This window comes from Bubalus bubalis, chromosome 23, assembly GCF_019923935.1.
Source record: "Bubalus bubalis isolate 160015118507 breed Murrah chromosome 23, NDDB_SH_1, whole genome shotgun sequence".
NCBI classification, from domain to species: domain Eukaryota; kingdom Metazoa; phylum Chordata; class Mammalia; order Artiodactyla; family Bovidae; genus Bubalus; species Bubalus bubalis.
Window position 1 is genome coordinate 14,853,218 of NC_059179.1, and position 22,006 is coordinate 14,875,223.

Below are 22,006 nucleotides of genomic sequence, written 5' to 3' on the forward strand. Positions count from 1 at the left end.
TCATCTCAAAAGCCAAAGTATAGCCTTGCTTTTAAGACATGCAGACAGCAGAAGGCCTGCCCTGGGTGGGTTGAAGGTTTCCTCCCAGACACCTGGAGCTCTGGAGTCCCCACTTGGAGCAGCTTGTCTGTGTGGACGTCTGACTCTCCCTCTCCCACATAGTTCACATTTTCCTGTCATCTGACTGTCACTCCAGCTGCATTGTAAGAAACTAGTATTTTTATTTTTGACCTTTGGAATTTTTTTTTCCCCTAGCGCCTAGGGACAGTAAAGCTGGACTGAGTCTTTGTGGAAAAAAAAAAAAATTCTCTTGTGTTTCTCCAAATTGCAGACTGTCTAAGACTGGTCTCAGGATCTGCTTGTATCAGCAGCTGCCACTCAATCCCTGTTCTTTACACTGGTGGGGAGGGCAGGGATGTGTGGTTTGAAAGAATTCTCAAGATGATTCCAATAAATACCATACCAGCTCCCTTGAGACTCTCAGTTCTAAATAGAGGTGCAAGTGTTTGGCTCCTTTGAGTAAACTCATAGGGCTTACCGAAGTTTCAGCTCTGAAACCTCAATCAACCCACTTTATAGTCTTGATTTGGTCAAAATGGTTGAACTGGTTACGTATGGATGTTTGAATATGGCTTTATTTAAAGTTTTTCAGTCTTTCTGAGAATTCTATAAACTTTTGCACAGGTCCTACAGTTTCTGCTTCATTGGGCTTAAATTCCTTGGGTTAACTTTGGCAAATTGTTAACCATTTGGAGTGTCCGGTTCTTCATCTGTGAAACGGGAGGGCTTGTACCTGGCTGTGCTGTGGGGACTAGGTACGTTGCCTTGCGCAGTGGAGGAGTACAGCAGGGCCCTCGATACGTGGCTGCTTCAGTGACAGTGATATTGACAATTGAGAATAAAACAACCTACTTTTCTTCTCTGTGACACATCCCAATCTCTATGGGCAAGGTATTCCAAGATTCCTCCAACTCTGAAGACAAGGGCGACAATCGAAGCTATTTATTGAGCTTCTACTATGTGCCATGGTGTGGGGTTAGGTGCCTGCATGTACTCGCTCATCTCACTGTTTTGAGGTGAAATTGCTAGTCCCGTTTTATAGCTGAGCACGTTGAGTCTGAAGAGGCTGTTAATATGTCAATCAAGGTTCTTGCTTGCAAGTAACAGATTGATTTAAGCGGAAAAAGCTCTCAGGCAGCCCACAGAATTGCTGGGAAGGTTAGGGAACAGGCATAGAAAACAGGCTCCGAACACATGCTCTGAGGACTACAGCCAAACCCACATTGCAGAGCTGTGCACCAAAACCACTAGCCCGGGACCGTGGGAGCGGCCACCACCCCGGTAGCCGTTTGGAAGTTGAATGTTGCTGTCACTGCTGCTGCAACAGAAAGAAATTTTTTGTTTGTTTGTTTAAATATTTGGCTGTGTTAAACAAATATTTAAATAAATATCTGGCGGAGGGCATGGCAACCCACTCCAGGATTCTTGGCTGGAGAATCCCATGGACAGAGGAGCCTGGTGGGCTACAGTCCATGGAGTCATGAAGAGCTGGACACAACTGAGCAACCGAGCACGCATGGGTCTTCATTGCAGCATGTGGGCTTAGTTGCCCTGTGGCATGTGGGATCTTCAGTTGCCTGACCAGGGATCGAGCCTGCGTCCCCTTCAGTGGAAGGCAGACTCTTAGCCACTGAGCCACCAGGGAAGTCCCACAAAGAATTCTTTCCTCTTCTTGCTTCATGAGTCCCTGGCTCCCAGTTCTAAGCCTGGGATGGGTACCTGCTTACCCTAGTTTGGACCACATCCTCCCGCTCTGCTGCAAGGGAGGCTGGGAAAATAAGTATATGGCTTTAGGGAAAGGGAATATTCTGTTCCAAGGCTCATTTGGTGAAGAATTCCCCCAAATGTAGAAAGGAAAGCAGACACTAGAGTAGCCCCCACACCATTAAATGTCTGCCACTTTGAGAAATTGGGATTCTTCACCAACCTGCACACACCCAAACCCCCCTTACTGCAACCTTCTGTGGGTTGTGTGAAATCCTTATTTGCCTTCTCCAAGTCAGATATTTCACTGGTTGCCAAACTGCCAAACCAGACTCCAAGTTCTTGCCCTCAACAGGTATTTACTTCAGTTCAGTCGCTCAGTCGTGTCCGACTCTTTGCAACCCCATGAACTGCAGCATGCCAGGCCTCCCTGTCCATCACCAACTCCTGGAGTCCACCCAAACCCATGTCCACTGAGTCGGTGATGCCATCCAACCATCTCATCCTCTGTCGTCCCCTTCTCCTCCAGCCCTCAACCCTCAAAAGCATCAGGGTCTTTTCCAGTGAGTCAGCTCTTTGTATCAGGTGGCCAAAGTATTGGAGTTTCAGCTTCAACATCAGTCCTTCCAGTGAACACCCAGGACTGGTCTCCTTTAGGATGGACTGGTTGTATCTCCTTGCAGTCCAAGGGACTCTCAAGAGTCTCCTCCAACACCACAGTTCAAAAGCATCAATTCTTGGGCACTCAGCTTTCTTCATAGTCCACCTCTCACATCCATACATATTTACTTAGTTCTCTATAAATATTGGTGTTCATAATAACAAAATACACGTTAATAGTGCTAAGAAAACCTCGGTACTCAAATACATGAGAGGCACTGGAGGCTGAGGATCCCTGAAAGCATAGTCTTTGACTTACAGGGTCATTTGATGTTTGGTTGGAAAACATTCCTGAGCTGGTCTGATCCTCCTTTTTACCTGGAGAGGAGAAAAGTGCATGTGAGAAACCATCCGTAGTCACAGATGGATTGTATGACTCAGTACCCTTCCCCTGGCCTATAATCTCATAGAAAACTCTGAGGGAGAAAAGCAGGGCTCCTTCAAAAATAAAATCAAACCAACAGACAAAGCCAAATTTGGTACAGCCTTTCTAGGGGCAGTTGGACAATATGTGTCAAGAGCTTAAAAAATGTATTTAATTTTTTTTGTTTTGGAGGATAATTGCTTTACAACATTGTGTTGGTTTCTGCTGTACATCAACATAAATCAGCCACAGGTATACATCTGGCCACTCCCTCCTGAACCCACCCCCCATCTTCTTCCTCATCCCACTCCTCTAGGTTGTCCCAGAGCACTGGATTGAGCTCCCTGCATCACAAGTAAATTCCTACTTGCTGTCTATTTTGCATGTAGTAATGTATATGTTTCCATGCTGTTCTCTCAATTCATTGCACCCTCTCCTTCCCCTCACTGTGCCCACAAGTCTGTTCTCCACATCTGCATATTCATTGCTGCCCTGAAAATAGGTTTATCAGTACCATCTTTTTAGATTTCATATGCATAAGTTAATATATGTCCATCGACAGATGAATACAGAAATTGTGGTACCTATACACAATGGAATATTACTGAGCTATAAAATAGAATGCATTTGTGTCAGTCCTAATGAGGTGGGTGAACCTAGAGCCTATTATACAGAGTGAAGTAAGTCAAAAAGAGACAAAAAATGTATTTTTGATTCACTAAGTTCATTTAGAAATCAAGCCTGGGGAACTGTAGACAGAGGTGTGAAAAAAACTTGTGTTCTGGGATATTCATATGAAATAGGGTAATTTATGCTAGAAAAGTATTGATCCTGATTTTTAAAAATACATGTCTATACTGACATATGTTCATACAAAAATCCAATTAAGAAATACAGCAACATGTCAATTGTGAGATGTTAAAAAATTTTTTTTACTATTTTTGAGATTTCCAGAACATTCTTCAGTAAATGCGTACTTTTTCTATAATTAGAAAACAATTTGTATTACTTAAAAAATTCCATCAGATAATACCATCTTCAAAGAAACCAAAGAAAAAAAAATTAAACCAATTTTCAGGGGGGCAGGGCCGCTCTGTCTGTCCCTAGGGGCCATCTGGGTATAGGGCAAATTAAAACCTGAAAGTTTAAAGTCAATCAGTTTGTCTTCATGGGCCCTAAATGGGGAAAACTTCAGTCATTTCCCTTGCCTGGCACTCTTGTGGTCAGAGAATGAAATCCAATCGTGGGGTCAGTTGGGTTTATACATTCCATGGCAAACCAATTTGGCCATTTCTCTGCATTTCCCAAAAGTTCTCTGACTTCCTAGACAGGAATTGTGAACACAGGGAGACCTTTATGCTGGTTCCTGCAGCACATCTGGTTTACAGCGTGTGCCAGATGGGCCCCCTTTCATCTGGAGAGAGGGGCAGGAGGGGACACAGGAGCCTCTGTAGGTCCACGGAACTTCCCCAGTGGAGGCTCTGGTTTTTGGTGAGAGGTGTTTCAAGTTAAGCTGTGAGTGTATCGTGTTGGAATCCCAGTGTCCTTTAACTTTAGGGGAATATGCTTTTTATTATGCCCACCTGGCATTTAGGTTTGTTGCTCAGCCCAGAGATGTCTTGGGCAAGTTATTGGTTGGCTTGTGACACCATCATGCATTGCGTGAATATTTATTAAGCATCTAGACAGAATGCTGACTTTCTAACCTTCATAGCCTCAGTCTGTTGTTTGGTCTATACCTAGCCTATGATCATACCAGACTTTCCATCACCTTGAACATGCTATAGTAGTGTTAGTTGCTAAGTCGTGTCCGACTCTTTGCGACCTCATGGACTGTGGCTTGCCAGGCTCCTCTGTCCATGGGATTCTCTAGGCAAGAATACTGGAGTGGGTGGCCATTGCCCTAAACAATGTCCATGTTTACAAGCCTGAGAATAGTGAAAAGAAAGATACTGCTGGAGGAGAGTTGCTGAGAAGAGAAGGATAAGATGGTTGAGTGGCCAGTACCAACAAGGCAAGAGAAAAAAAGAAGAGTGGGGCTGAAATGCAGGTGCCTCTGCAGCCATGTTGGGCTTTGGTGAGTCCACATCAAGTGTCTCTCCAGGAATGTCTCTGCCCACTACTGTTCTTAAAGATTCTTCTTTCATTCCTTGCAGAAACTTGGGGAAAGGAAGCCAGACACATTCTCCCCATTCCCTAGTTACCACCAAACTCTTTTCTCTTACCCCAAAGGCCTAAATATTTCTACTGAACACTTTCCTAGACAACCAGCCCAAGGGGACCTGACCAACCCTCACGTCACATAACAGGACATTTCTCTTTGTCCAGAAACCAAACAACCAGAAGCCTAATCACTGAAATACTCACAGTTCTCTAGAAGAGTGAACACTATCTATAGTGACTCCAAGATTTCTCAAGAACTTAACATGAAGATGGAGAAAATAGTGCTTTGAAAAGTTGTTGGCTTACATGCTTTGTGCCATTCTTCAAAAAAAAAAAAAAAAAAAAAAAAAACTAATTTCTATGTACTTTAGATACAGGATCTCTCAGGGTCCAGGCAGGAAGCATGGTTTAAATTAGGAGACTTAGGGAGATGACCACCTATAGAAGGGTAATCAGGGTTGAGGGAGCCCATGAGGAAAGTTGAGGCACCGGAGACTAGCAGCAGTGGGCATTCATCACCACCTCTGGGCCTAAAGGCGGAAGAAGAGGGACCAGTGTTAGTGGAGATCAGGGAATGTAAGAGACTTCTTGGAGGGAGCTGGTGGGAGCAACAGACTCAGAGGGGTGGAATCTCTACCAGAACCAGAATTCTAATGCAGAATAGGAGCGGGGAAGAAATACCCTGACTTCTTTCTCCTCTCCCTTGCTAATTTCCATTGACCAAACCCAACCAGAAGCCACATGGTCTAAGGGAGAGTTCAGAGGAAGAAGATAATACAATCCCTAGGGACCAGCCTCCTGGTACACAGAATAGAGCAGAAAAAAGTAGATAGTGGACTGAGTAGGGCAGGGCACAGGTACTAACTCTCTCTTGTACCCAGAATACAGAATTATTCAGAGCATTGTTTTCCATCACTCTTGCTAAATGTCATTTTATTGGTCAAACCTCCCAAGAGTTGTGGGTTTTTTTTTCCCTCCCACAAATACTTTCTGAAAGTCATGGCTGGTTATCCCTGTAACAATATATTTTCCTTTATTGAAAAATATTTATTGGGTATGTATGTACCAGACACCATTGGAAAAGGGCCCACATTTGCCCCCCCCTACCCATCTTTCACATTCATGGGGATCATTTCACCTCCAATTTTTTCAACAAATAATCCTTCTGTTTGCACCAGTATTTATATAACCACATCAGCTTTATTTTTTTGGTAAATCTCAGTTTTGTTTGACTTGATAGTCTGTCCTGGACAACTGAACTCCAGGCATCTCTGAATCTAACAGAAATTTGACAGGTTTTTTTTCCTCAAGTAGAACTCAAGTTGTTGGTAGTCCTATATATATTTTTTTAATGAGGAGACAGTACTTTTGGTTTTGTAAAGAACTTTCAAAATAAAACTAAAATGAAATAATAAACAAAAATAAATATAAAAATTTAAAAGTCCTTTTTTAGAGTCTACATCAGCAGATTTCAAGTTTTTTGACTGCAGCCCACAATCAAAAATACTTATTGTATCCCAACCTAGTTTCATGAAACAATAAGCGCCATTACCTTGTTGGAAGCATACTATTACTTTCTTTTCTATCCTATCCTATTTCTTTAAAAATGCTGATAGTAGCCCACTAGTTGATTTTATAGTGTATTAGTGGGTTGTACTCTGCAGTTTGGAAACCATTGGCCTACATAATCTCTTGAAGCTTTTTTCGAAACAGACCCAGCACTGGAATCTGTATTTCAAGGGTAATTAAGATGTCCTAAATGTTTATTTCTTTTAGCCATCATCAGATGTGCCAATCTCACCATTTTTCTTTTATTTTAAGAGCTGCAAGCTGGTCTGAGCAGCAGCTCTCCACTATCTGTGGGAGAGTCCTGTGTTTACTGTCAGTTTGGCTTTCTGGGAAAGATTGAAGGCAGGAGAAGGGGACGGCAGAGGAAGAGATGGTTGGCTGGCATCACCAACTTGATGGACATGAGTTTGAGCAAACTCTGGAAGTTGGTGATGGACAGGGATGCCTGGCGTGCTGCAGTCCATGGGATCACAAAGAATTGGATACAACTGAGTGACTGAACTGAACTGGCTTGTGATTGGTAGTGATTGGCAATGGGGGTTTCCAAATCATTTTTCTAAATACAACCAGTGTTTTTTGCTTGTTTATTTTAGCCTGAAGAAATCTGTTTGACTTGCAGTTTGGGGGAGGAAGGCTTTATTGCAAAGATAGTACAGGTGGTCCTGGGTGGGCACCTGACTCATTGCTGAGGGATTGAGGGGATTTAGATGGGATTGGAGTGCTCTTCCACCACCAAGACTACATGGGAGGGGGCCAAGGAGTGAAAATCAGTACTGCTGTTCATCAGGCACTTAGGTGTGTTGCGTGTATGTGCATGCTCAGTCATGTTCAATTTTGAAACCTCATGGACTCTAGCCTGCCAGGTTCCTCTGTCCATGGGATTTCCCAGGCAAGAATAGTGGAGTGGGTAGCCATTTCCTCCTCCAGGGGTTCTTCCCAACCCAGGGATCAAACCTGCATCTCCTGCATTGGCAGGCAGATTCTTTAGCACTTGAGCCACCTGACATTTAGATGTGTTAAGGGCATTCTGTACATTCTCTCATTTAGTTTTTATAACAATCCAGTGAGTAAGTATTATTTTCTTCATTCTAGGGTGGAGGGAGTGTTATTGCCATTTAGACAGGAGGAAACAGAAGTTCAGAGAAGTTTCATAATTTCTTAAAGCTTCCACAGGTAATGTAGAAGGCCAAGCTAGAAATCAATTTTATCTCTTACTTGTAATAGTATAATAATTCTTTTGTCTTTAGTCTGGAAAGAGGAGCAGGTAAAGAAAATCCTTTTGGCCCTGGAGCATTAGATGTGTGGTTTAGGGGTGGGAGTTCGCTTTCAGTATCTTGGATTGCCCTGGGAAGGATGCCATTTTTTGTGACTTGATTTCTTGGTTAAAATTTAGAATTCCAGGTGTAACACAAAGAGATAATTGGAAATTAGAGGGCAACAAATGTTATCATTCAGCTTGATAGTAAGAACAGCACACTTCTAAGAGTCATTTAGACTGTCTTTATCATTCATAGCATGGGCACTATGAAAAAATTTTTAAAAGAACATCCAGTTTCAAATAATGTAATTTGAAATACATTTGATTTGTGAACTGGTGAATTCATGGATTTAATGTAGGCATGTCTGATTGTCCACCCCCACCCCCCAACCAATGATAATGCATTATTCATTTACAAAGCTGGGAACAGAGAATTGGGACCTATGGAAAGAAAGCTACATCATAGGCTTCTACTGTAATAAGTAGATTTGGAAAAAAAGGGGAGAGGGTTGCTTCAGAATTTTCCCAGAAAGACTGGTGTTGAGACTTTTAGAAAGAAAGATGTAGTAACAGACTTGATAGTTTGAGAACCAAGAAGGAGTCAGCATATATATTAAGGATACTGGGACTTTTAGCCAATTTACAGACTAAATAATGTTAAGATCTTTTAGGCTAAAATAATGTTAACATCTTATAGGCTACGGTAGTTTCGCAGGCATTGTAAAGACCTTCTCCTTTGAGACTTTGCTTAAAAGAGCCAAAGTAACAAGTTTATAGTCTAGATCAGAGATCAAATACATCTTTTGGTACTTGGACTTTTTATTTTCTTTATGTGATATTGTTACAGTTATGTTTAAGTGAATTAACTAGACATTTTAAAGCCCAATGGATATTTGTCTGTTCTATATAAACATCAGTGAAGTATCACTCTGGGTTTTAGCTTTCCAGGACTTAAATTGTCCATGAAATAACTGTTTTGCTCATTACATTAACCAAAAAAAAAATCAAGGCAGATCAGTTGATAGTTATAACTTGAGATGAGAGTTAGGATAGGGCTCCTTTTGGCATATGTCCCCCCAGTTTAAACATGGGTAGTAAAATTAAAAAAAAATAGAAAGAAGATAAATCACATAATGCTTATATAGATAATACAAGTTACAAGTTTGTGGATCCACAGAGTCAAATGCTTATAGTGGCCTGGGAAGTTACATGTAGCCTCAAAAATCCAGTGGCTCTGGAAACTTCTTATATGTTGCTACTCAGATGCCCAAAAGATTTGTGATCAAAGGCTCAAGGCCATGGTTCTGTACAGACTCTGCCTCTGAAAATGACTCATAATGCCTTTCTGATTAGTTTTTGGCTTTGAAAACAAAGATATTTCCATTAGATTTGACCCATGGAGGAGAAAGAGAGATGGTTAGCATCCTTCTAGTGTCCAGCCCAGATTTTCTGTCTTGGGGATGGACCATCACGATTCTCTTTTTAAGCTGCTGTTTCAAAGCCAGAGACCAAGGAACCAATATTCTATTCTCACCAAAGTTAATATTAAGGGTTAGGTACACTTAATAAAATTACTGCGGACAGTGACTGCAGCCATGAAATCAGAAGACGATTGCTTCTTGGCAGGAAAGCTATGACAAACCTAGACAGTGTGTTAAAAAGCAGAGACATTACTCTGCCAGCAAAGGTCCATATAGTCAAGGCTATGGTCTTCCCAGTAGTCACATACAGGTGTGAGAGCTCGACCATAAAGAAGGCAGAGTACCAAAGAACTGATGCCTTTGAACTGTGGTGCTCCTGAGAGTCCCTTGGACAGCAAGGAGATCAAACAAGTCAATCTTAAGGGAAATCAACCCTAAATATTTGCTGGAAGGACTGATGCTGAAGCTGAAGCTCAAGTATTTTGGTCATCTGATGTGAACAGCTGACTCATTGGAAAAGTCCGTGATGCTGGGAAAGATTGAGGGCAGAAGGAGAAGAGGGCATCAGAGGATGAGATGGCAGGATGGCATCACCAACTCAGTGGACATGAACTTGGGCAAACTTTGGGAGATGGTGAGGGATAGGGAGGCCTGGCATGCTACAGTCCATGGGGTTGCAAAGAGTTGGACACGACTGGGTGACTGAACAACAACATTCCCTGGGTAAGCCACACTATCTGAAAGATGGGCTCTGGATTCTCCAAATAGGTTCCATTTTCTTCCCTATCTTGGTTCATGTGTAGGGAAAAGGACAGAAAACCAGGTTTGGGGTCAACATGAAGAAATGCTATGTAGATTCAAACACAAGAGTGATTAGAAGAGCCGACTCTCATTAAACAGGATTTGCTCTCTTCCAACTGGACATGGATAGGAATTGGTTTTTTAAAAAAGTATTAACTTATTTTTTTTTCCTTCAAGCTTAGCCAGAGACCTCATGGAGGTCTAAACTCAAGCCAAGCTTGATCTGTTTTAATTCAACCACTGTTGATTTATGGCTTAGCAAAAAATGTCTGAGAATTTTTTCAAGCTAAAAATTTTTTTTACCCAAACTTGACTCTCTCACATCTCAAATACAGTTGAGGGATATTTCTCAGACTTTCAAAAGACAAAGCCATCTTTGGAATGGAAAGGAGCTCTTAGAGCTTCAAATCCCGGTAAAGGATCCTGTGATCATTTATATACAAGTAAGAACAAATATATTGGAAGGTCATATGACACTTTAAGTATGTTCATTTGATTCCTCTTGAATAGAGACAAGAATAGAATCAACTCAAGACCAAAGGGGAGATGAGGGCTGAGGGGAGGGGGCCTGGGTTGGGAGCATTCTCAGAGTTGGTGCCAGCAGGAGGGAAACAAAAATTCCTCTTCTTTCTTCCACCTCCCCCATTCCAAAAACAACCTTCCCTAAACATTGTCCAGATAGAAAACCCATAGCAGGTTTTCTTCCCTTCCCAGCTCTGGAATGGGTGTCGTTACACGATGTGAGTAGGAATCAGGCTAATAAGCAGTTACCAACTGTGAGGAGAAAACCAACACCAGGTCACTCCTCCGTTCCAGCTCTAACATTTTATGGGTCTAACCCAGTTCACAAGGAGCCATCGTTTCTCTGCCTCCAGTAGCATGGAGCCTGTGCTGCTTGGTTTAACCATTCACCAGCTATGAGTTTATAGTTCTCACCTTCTGTTTCTCCTTGTGTGAGCATCCATCTTTCCTGTAAGATTGTAAGCTCAGTGAGAGCAGGAACTGATCATATATTTTGTCTCCTTTCCCACAGCTGTGACCTTCAACCAAACATTCACACGAGTCCAGTGACCATCAGAGTCTTCGGCCTCAAAGAACACACAGAAGGAACAAAGGTAAAAGATGTCTTTCTTCCTAATGCCGAGGCCGAGCTAAGCATATAATTGCTGATAATTGCATTGCATTCTTTGTGGGGAATCTTGGAGAAGGAGGAAAGGGCATTCTCTGCCATCGTGTATTTGTGCAGTGTCTGTTTCTCTACCAAAGGTAGCTCCATGAAAAAATGCTTATGCAGCAGCTCTGCTCATGAAGGTTAATATACGTCCAGTTCTTAAATTGTCTTGGCCCAGACCTAGAATTACTGATTTTACTTCTAATGCTTTAAATTCCTTTCATGGCTTTAGTGTTTCAATTTCATGACTACAATTAACTCCTCAGAGACCTGCACCACATCTGTGCTGTGTGTTAGCTTTCTTGCCTCGGACATCATCCTGGTTGCATATCAAGTAATGGATTAATGGGCAAGAAATAGGCCTGGTCATGAAAACAAATGAGATAATGGACCAGAATCATGCTGAAGTAGTTGAAAAAAAAAAGTCCAATTCTTGGCATATAGACTTTTTGCCAAAACATGATGCCAGTTTTAGACATGAATTTATAAGGACAAAGTAGCTGACGTTTATTGAGCATTTATATTGTTCCATGTACTATGCAACGCACTCCATAGCTATTGTCTCATTTAGCACTGAGAACAATTCTAGGAGTTGTTACTGCTTATGATTTGGCACTATTGTTGTTAAATGTATGCCACCAATATTCAGTGTGACTCATGTGATCCTTACATGGGTTGATGATATCGTGTGTGTTTATCTTGTACTATGTGAACATTTTGTAGTGTTTTTTTTTATGTTAGTTGCTGAAAGAAAAAGGTCCCTAAAACTAGTTGCATAAAGAACAAAAACATTTATCTCTCTTTCATGTAAAAATCCAGGAAGCAGGTTTCAGATTGGCCAGTGGCTGCACTCCACATGGCTGTTTAGAGACCTTGGCTTCTTCTGTATTTTCTTCCCCATCATTTCCTAGCTGTGGCCTGGAGTTAAGATATCAGACCAGTAGTGACATATATCATTTCTACTTAACTTTGGAGAAAACTTAGTTGTATAGGCTATAACTTCATATGACTTCAAAGAAGGCTAGGAATTATATCTGCTGGCCAGCCAGGTGTCTGGCAACAGTTCTATCACTTTGAACAAGGGATGAATAAAATTCAGTAAGTAGCTCACTATGTCCATCACAGACTTCAGTAAACAGACTCTAAGCAATTAGAGAGCTAGGTCTCTGTCTTATTCACATTTGTCCCAATGGCAGGATAAAACACCCGCTACAGAAATAACACTTGACTCATGTGCCAGATCGCCTGACCCTGGTGCCAAAGGCAGACATCACTAAGCAATCATGAAACTCTTTCCTGATAACCTGGTTATGCCCTCAGAATCTTTTGCAACACAGTGACTCTGGAAGCCACCAGCAATCAGTAGGAAGTGGCACATGATTTGAATCCTATTAGCCATTCCTGATGGTAGGTGTTCAACTATTGAATAAAAAGAAGAAAGAACCATACTAGTTTCCCCCTTATTTCTTGAAAGCAGATATGTTAGTTTCTTGTGGTGATTTAAAGTATGTCTCCAAATTCTTTAACATGCCTTTCTTCAAAAGGTGGAGTTTAATTCCCCTCTCCTTGAATGAGGGCCATTGGTGACGTACTTCTAACAAACCAAACAGGGCAGGTGGATGCTATATGTCTTCTGAGACTGTCATAAAGGGATACCTTCTACCCTGGGTTGGGTATTTTCTCACTTTCAACTGCTCACTCTGGGGGAAGCCAACTACCATGTTGCAAGGACACTCAAGCATCTGTGTGGAGAGGTCCATGTAGAGAGGAACCTCTGGCCAACAACTGTTATCAATGTGTCAACTGTGTGAGTAAGCCACCTTGAAATGGGATCCTTCAGCTCCAGTCAAGCCTTCAGATGATGCAGCCCCAGTCATTATCTGACTGCAACCTCATGAGAGACCCCAAGCCAGAATTGGCCAAGTGAGCTACTCCCAAATTTCTGACCTACAGACACTATAAGCGATAATAAATGGTTATTGTTTTAAGGCACTAAGTTTTAGGGTGCTTATATAACAAATAATATGGACCGATAGATAAATGAAGAAGGAATGAATAAAATAATTACCTTCTTACAATGGGAACTTGTGCAATATTGAGAAAACTAAGACCAGGAGGGACTGGGCTTGAAAATTAGATCATGGCAGGGATGGAGGAGCAGGTTAGTGGAGGACCTAGTTCCTGGGGGTTGATGGAAGCTGAGGCAGGAAGATGGAGCAAGCTACTTCCTTGTAGATTGGAAGGTAGGGGGCATTAGGGTCTTACAGCAAGTTGGGAGCTCACCCTTGATCAAGGTGGCCTGGACAAGGACAGGTGACCAAATGCCAGGAGTTGTTTTAATAGTATCTGTAGTGTCTGAGGGTGCTAATGGGGGAGCAGAGGGACGAAGATTTTATAATTGTTTTTTGGTTGTTGGAGTTTTGTTTTGGTGACAGCAACTCCTTACTTGGACTAAATCAGGAAGGGGCTCATCTTTATGACACATCTAGAAGGATGCTTAAGGAGGAATCAACAGGTTCACAAGAAATGGAAACTTAACAGTTATTCTGTGGTTTTCCCAGCTAGGTAGAATACAGGAGCTACAATAGCTTGAATTTTTTCATTTTGATCTGTGAAGAGACTCCAAGATACTCCCAAATCATACTCATGTCCTACCTTCCCACATGGCCTTGTCACAGTCACCCTAAGTGCTTCCTACGTCTGTGATCCCCCTAATGCTGTCCCAAGATCCCGTCCATCCACACAGTGCGGCTGCAAAATGCCCCTGCCTCTCCCTTCCGCACAGCCTAGGTTTCCAATCTGATCATCCCTTAGACTCCGCCTGCATCTGTGTGCCCTAGTGCATGCTTTAAATGTGTACAGAGTTTACATACAATTAATGTGGCTTTAATTTTTTAAAGTGAAAATGGCAATGATATTATTATGCTGGAAAGGAAAGTGTGTGTGTGTGTGTGTGTGTGTGTGTGTGTGTGTTGGGGAGCTGGAGTGAGTGAGTGAGTGAAGTCGCTCAGTCGTGTCTGACTCTTTGCGACCCCATGGAGCCTACCAGGCTCCTCCATCCATGGGATTTTTCAGGCAAGGATACTGGAGTGGGCTGCCATTTCCTTCTCCAGGACATCTCCCCAACCCAGGGATTGAACCTGGGTCTCCCGCATTGTAGGCAGAGGCTTTACTGTCTGAGCCACCAGGGAAGCCTCACCTATTAGTTCATCAGATGACTCAAATGTCATCTTGAAAGAGGGGGATGCTAAATCATCCTCCATAGTAGAAAGCCAATAGAATATCTCTGAACTTGAGAGAGTCAAGAAAGCATACTATAAGCATGCTGTTTACAAAAACACAGTAAAATATGAAAAATAGTTGAAAAGATAAAAAGGAGTTGCCTCTGGGAGCAAGAATTGAGAATGGGGAGAGATGGACCTTTTTATTATAAACATAGCAGTAGTATACTATTTGTCTTTTAAATCAGTGTGATTCCAATTTTGTGTGACTATACACACACACACATATATACACAAGTGTATATAAATATATGTATATATCTATGTATATACACACATTGTATATAACAATATATATCATATAAATATTACATTGTTTACCTACATCTATGCACATTAATATAGAAGAAGGCATACAAAAGTCAACTCTGCTCTTTCCTGGGAGGGGAAGATTAGGATTGTAGATAAGCTTCAGCCTTAGTTTTGGCTGTCATCTCTATTTTCTGAACTAACTATAAGGAAGATACATTGGTTTATCATCATAATTCTTTGAAGAGGGAGAGAAAGGAAAGACAGGAAAAGACACCTTTTGGGGATGTAAGAGATCTGGGTTCATCCCCAGCTGCACCACTAATTCCCTGTGATCTTAAGCAAATGACCACCTCCTTGGGCCCCTGTTGATGCAGCTATAAAAGCAGAATTGAACTGAACTCTGAATAATAGCAATGCTCAGAGCTACCATTATCTAGGACTTATTATGTTGGCAACCCTGTGCTAAATTGCTTTCTTTACACCAGTGGGTCTCAAACTTCTTTGGGCTTGAGAATCACCTGGAGGGCTCTTTGGAACACAGGTCACTGGGCCCACCCTCAGTTTCTGATTCATTGGTCCTGGGCTGAGGCATGATAATTTGCATTTCTAACAAGTTGCCAGATGATGTTGATCCTTGTAATCTGGGACCACGCTTTGAAGACCATTGACTTATATTAATTCATTGAAGATTTACAAAGACTCTGCAAGATATTATATCCCCAGTTCTTTAGATGGGGACACGGATGTTGGAGAGATCAAATAGATAAGGTCAGAGCTATGATTTGAACCCAAGACTATTTGAACCTGAGTTCTTCCTCTGACCATTGAACATACAGCTTTCAGATTCCTATGTTTGTAGCTTACAAATGACAAAACCCTAAAGAGTGTCACCCAGAGTGAAGTAAGTGAGAAAGAGAAAAACGAATATTGTATATTAACACATATAGGTGGAATCTAGAAAAATGGTACAGATGATCTTATTTGCGAAGCAGAAATAGAGACACAGATGTAGAGATCAAATGAAGGATACCAAGGGGGAAACAAGGTGGATGGGATGAATCGTGAGATTGGGATTGACATATATACACTACCATGTGTGAAATAGGTAACTAATGAGAATCTACTTTATAGCTCAGGGAACTCTACTCGGTGCTCTATGGTGACCTAAATGGGAAGGAAATCCAAAAAAGAAAAGGATGTATACATATGCCTGATTTACTTTGCTGTACAGCAGAAACTGACATAGCAGTGTAAAGCAACTATATTCCAATTAAAAAACAAAAACAAATGACAAAACCCACACATCCAAGACCAAACCAAAGCTCTCCAGAAAATCCCAAGGTGATCCTAAGTATCTGCTGATGGTGGATGAATGGGTGCTGAACCCAAGAGCAGCTGTAAGAGGGAGAATGAGGGACCATGGAATGACTGGGCCTGAGCAGGCCAGCAAAGGGATTCAAATCGCATTAAGGCATCCCCACACAACTGACTTGAACTTTCTTTTCCCTTATCCTACCATTTATTTGGCATTTTCTGGGTCCTTAATCCACAGTCATCTGGGTGGTTAAAAAAAAGTGGAAATGAGCTTTCTTCAGTGTTGACATTTCTTTCAAATTCATGACGATTGTGGTGTCCCCAGGAATGGTTATTTTTGTCCCTTTCTCCCTAGCGTGAATTCTCAAGTAAGTAGCAAACGATTTCAAATGCATGCCGACCACAGTGGACAGCTGCCAGCAGAGAAGTGAAAATAAACTGGTGACAGGAAGTGTCACAGTTCACAGAAAGGGCAGGGAGGATATACTGGAGCAAGCCCATGACACTTCTGGGTCCACATGCTGAAAGGCTTACCCAGACCGGCTGCAGAGCCACAAATCTCCTAGTCATTCATTAAGTAAGGGAAGCGCTCCCAGAAGCATTGCTCTCCTCTCCTAACACCCTTTGTCTTTTAATTTCCAAACTCCGGGTTCATTCCTATGTCAAGCAAGCCTGGTGTCTCTCTAAACAAGTCCTTCATTCGTGATGGGACACATTGCAGCAAACTAATGCTTTCTAAATGTTTTAACAGGCTGAGGAGGTTTCCAAGCTTTAGGACCGCAAGATGGATATATGATCAGTGTGAACTTACAAAATAGCATCAGAAACAGCATGAGGGATGGTGGAAACAAAAGCAAATCATGTGGTACTTTGCCCAGCAAAGGGATGACAAGGCAAGAAGGAAAGCTACAGGGATGAAAAATTACACTAAAAGTTCGTCACAAGATAAAATAACAGAGTTGAGGTCAAATATATCAATCAATGTAAAGAAGCTTAATTTGCCTGTTTAAAGAAAAAAGTCGTCCAATTTGACTAACAAAGCAAAATCCCACATTCTGCTCTACACAAGAGACACACTTAGAACAAGAGATCCCAAAAGGTTAAAAATAAAAGGATGGATAGAAATATTAAGACAAATGCAAAGTAAAACCTAAAATTAGAGTTGCAATCTTGATATCTAAGAAGATGAAATTTGAACCAAAAAGCATTACAGGAGATAAGGAAGGAGACTCTAAGATGCTAAAGGCAATAATTCACAGTGAAGATATATCGTTGTTAATATTTATACACTTAACAATTGGAGATGCAGGAGAAACACAGAAACCCACTAGTAATAGGTGATTTAACTACATCTCTCTTACCCAACACAAATCAAGTAAACAGTAAGGATAAAGGAGATTGAAACATATAATAAGGTAGGTCTTATAAATCTATGTAGAAATCTGAACCTCATTAGTAGAGAAAATACCATCTTCTGTGTGACCATACCTTGAGATACGAAGAACACCTCCATAAACTCCACAAAGAACAGAAAGAGTACTTTCTGATCACAATGCAGAGTTGTTATTTAGTTGCTAAGTTGTGTCCGACTCTTTGTGACCGCGTGGACTGTAGCCTGCCAGGCTCATCTGTCCATGGGATTTCCCAGGCAAGAATATTGCAGTGAGTTGCCGTTTCCTTCTCCAGGGGATCTTCCTGATCCAGGGATCAAACCCAGGGCTCCTGCATTGCAGGCAGATTCTTTACCGCTGTGCCACCAGGGAAATACCATTATTAACAAATAAAAAACCAGAAAGACCACACCATCTGAAAATTAAAACAAAAATCATGTTAATAAGTAGCTGTTGTTCAGAGGTAGAAGTGCCCGATGCTATCACAGAATTTCTTGAAAATAACAATAATGGAAACAAATAATCAAGTCTATGGTATTCAACTAAAACAGTTAATAGAGGTAAAAGTTTAGTGTTAAATACGTGTATCAACATAATGAAAAAAAAAAATGAATCAAGCACCCACTCAGAAAACTAGAAAAGAATAATGTAAGTAAAAAGAATCCAGAAAAATGGAATTAATGAAGACAAGAACAGAAATTAATGAATTAGAAAATGGGAAAAAAAAGAAAAAAATTCTCAGAGCGGAAGCAGTCAATAAAATATACAAACTACCAGCTAAACTAATTAAGAAAATAAATGGTAGAAAGCATAGATACACTATATAAGAAGTAGTAGCAGTGGGTGGGTAGGGAAAATCATCAAAACAGAGGAATCTAAAATAAAAATGTAAGAGATTTTTTTTCACACTATGAAAAATTATTTGAAAACCTAGATGAAATGGATAATTTTCTAAAAAAAATTGCAGTTTACTTAATCCCAGAGGAGACAGTCTTAACAGACCAATTACCACAGAATAGAAAAAATGATGAAAGAACTTCCCTATGAAAAAACATTAGGTCCTAATGGTTTCACAGGGGGCTCCACCAAACCTTAAAAAGAGGAAAAAGAAAACTTTAGATACTTTAAGCATTATAAGAATAATAACTGCAGTGGACTGAAACATGGGAAGTATGTTCATTTCTGTGAGTTTATAATATATATGCCAATGATACTAACAAGAACAACAAAACCTACTTGTCACCTTTGATGATTAGAGTCTTTATTTCGAAAGTTGGCTGTAAAGGGGGAAGAATCTGTTATCTTTTTTTCCTATGTAGAGTGTATATCATGATGAAGGTTTCTCTTTATAGAAACATTTTCAGTTAAAAAATGAAAACTCCTGGTAGTTTTAGAATATCACCATTTTGTAACCTCTAACAAAATATGTGGATCTGGACTATGATTATTACAGGCTGCTCACTTCTCAAAGGGACAGATCAAGAGACATTACATGTTTTTTGATGGAAGGCCACTGCATCACCCATAATGTATTCTTGGCACAAAATCAAACGTGAATCTGACCAAACCTCTAGAACTACTAATTTACAAGAAACACACAGTCCTGAGGAGACTGTATAGTAATAACTTAGGAATACAATCAGCAAAACCCAAACTGTGTAACTTCTACAGGACAAATAATTCAATTTCCTAAACAAAAAAAATTGCAAAAGGGAAGAAGAGATGGTGGGAGTATCTGTCCAGTTAACCAATCCAATGATGCAGTTTGGATCCTGAGTCAAACAAATGATGTAAAATTTAAAGGACGATTGGGGGAAGTTTGGATACTGAATCATAATATGATGACATAAAACATTTATTGTTAGTTTCTTAAGGTGCAATAATGGTATTATAATTTGATTCTTTTTTACTTTATATTGGAAGTTGATTTACAATGCTATGTTAGTTCCAGGTGTACAGTAAAGTGATTTAATTATGCATATACATGTATCTATTCTTTTTCAGTTTCTTTTCCCACACAGGTTATTACAAAGAGTATTAAGTAGACTTTCCTGTGCTATACAGTAGGTCCTTGTTTATTTCTATTTTATATATAATAGTGTGTATATGTTAATCCCAACCTCATGATTTATCCCTCATCCCACCTCTTCCCTTTAGTAACCATGAATTTGTTTTCTAAGTCTGTGAGGTTGTTTGTGAGTAAACTCATTTGTATCATTTTTTAAGATTCCACATATAAGTGATATCATATGATATTCTCTGTCTAATTTCACTTAGAATGGTAATCTGTAGGTCCATCCCAGTTGCTGCAAATGGCATTATTTCATTCTTTTTAAAAAAATTTATTAGAGGATAATTGCTTTATTATATTGTGCTGGTTTCTGTCATACATCAACATGAATCAGCCACAGGTATACATAAGTCCCCTCCCTCTTGAACCTCCCTCCCATCTCCCACCCATCCTACCCCTCCAGGCTGTCGCAGAGCACTGGTTGAGCTCCCTGTGTCACACGGCAAATTCTCACTGGCCGTCTATTTTACATATGGTAACGTATATGTTTCCGTGCTACTTTCTCCATTTGTCCCACCCTCTCCCTTCCTTCTCTGAGCCCACAAGTCAATTCTCTATGTCCACATCTCCATTGCTGCCCTGCAAATAGGTCCATCAGTACCATCTTTTTAGATTCCATGTATATATATATGTATATTATATGTATTAATATATGGTATTTATTTTTCTGACTTACTTCACTCTGCTCAATAGGCTCTAGGTATATCCACCTCATTAGCACTGTCTTAAATGTTCTGCTTTGTGGCTGAGTAATATTCTATTGCATATAAGTACCACAACTTCTTTATCCATTCATCTGTCAACGGACATTAGATTGCTTCCATGTCTTGGCTATTGTAAATAGTGCTGCAATGAACATTGGGGTGCATGTATCTTTTCAGAGCATGTTTTTCATCAGATATATGCCCAGTAGTGGGATTGCTAAATCATATGGTAGCTCTATTTTCAGTTTTTTAAGACACCTCCGTACTATTCTCCATAGTGGCTGTACCAATTTACATTCCCACCAACAGAGTAAAAGAGTTCCCTTTTCTCCACACCCTCTCCAGCATTTATTGTTTGTAGACTTTATTTTTTAAACTTTTTATTTTATATTGGAGTATAGTTGATGAACAATTTTGTGATAGGTGCAGATGCACAGCGAAGTGATGTTTGTTGACTTTTTGATGGTGACTATAAAGCTCAACATTCAGAAAACTAAGATCATGGCATCTGGTCCCATCGCTTCATGGCAAATAGATGGGGAAACAGTGGAAACAGTGTCAGACTTTATTTTTGGGGGCTCCAAAATCACTATAGATGGTGACTGCAGCCATGAAATTAAAACGCTTACTCCTTACAGATTCTGTGTATTAATTTTGTGTCCTTCAACTTTATGAAATTCATCAACAAGCTTAAGTCAGTTAGTCAGTCAGTTCAGTCACTCAGTTGTGTCTGACTCTTTGCAACTCTGTGGACTGCAGCACACCAGGCTTCCCTATCACCAACTCCCGGAGCTTGCTGAAAAGACATTGCTGCAATTTATGTCAAGAGTGTTCTGGTAACATCTTGAGATTTTCTATGTATAGTATCATATTATCTGCAAATAATTATAGTTTTTCTTCTTCTTTCCCTATTTGGATTCCATTTATTTCTTTTTCTTCTCTGATTGCCATGCTTCAGACTTTCAAAACTGTGTTAGTAAAATTGATGAGAGTGGACATCCTTATCTTTTTCCTGATCTTAGAGGAAATGCTTTTAGCTTACCACTGTTGAGTATGATATTAGCTGTGGGTTTGTCATATATGGCCTTTATTATGTTGAAGTATGCTCCTTCTATGTCCAATTTCTGGAGAGTATTATAGCCTTTTTTAAAAAAATAGAGAATCATATATTTCAGAGATACATTCTGATATATTTAAAGATGAAATTATATGATGTCTAGAATTTACTCTGAGAGATTGGAGGTAGGAAGAAATAAAATTCAATGAGGCTATAAACTTAATATGATTGCCAGGAGTTAGTATTGAATAAAAACTGAGTGATGCACCAAGGAAACCAGAATTGAAAGAGACATGTGTACCCCCAATGTTCATCGCAGCACTGTTTATAATAGCCAGGACATGGAAGCAACCTAGATGTCCATCAGCAGATGAATGGATAAGAAAGCTGTGGTACATATACACAATGGAGTATTACTTAGCCATTAAAAAAATACATTTGAGTCAGTTCTAATGAGATGGATGAAACTGGAGCCTATTATACGAGTGAAGTAAGCCAGAAAGAAAAACACCAATATAGTATACTAACGCATATATATGGAATTTAGAAAGATGGTAACAATAACCCTGTATATGAGACAGCAAAAAGACACTGATGTATAGAACAGTCTTTTGGACTCTGTGGGAGAGGGAGAGGGTGGGATGATTTGGGAGAATGGCATTGAAATATGTATAATATCATATATGAAACGAGTCGCCAGTCCAGGTTCGATGCACGATACTGGATGCTTGGGGCTGGTGCATTGGGACGACCCAGAGGGATGGT

General features: G+C 40.4%; 1 long non-coding RNA gene across 3 annotated transcripts in view; it reads left to right on the forward strand.

The window, feature by feature from the left end:
• LOC123331393 overlaps positions 1-22,006 on the forward strand; it is a 184,392-nt gene that overhangs the window by 57,296 nt on the left and 105,090 nt on the right. For all 3 annotated transcript variants that reach the window (XR_006548004.2, XR_006548001.2, XR_006548002.2), the window contains exon 3: positions 11,034-11,115. This is a non-coding gene — a long non-coding RNA (uncharacterized LOC123331393). The remainder of the gene's footprint in view (positions 1-11,033; positions 11,116-22,006) is intronic.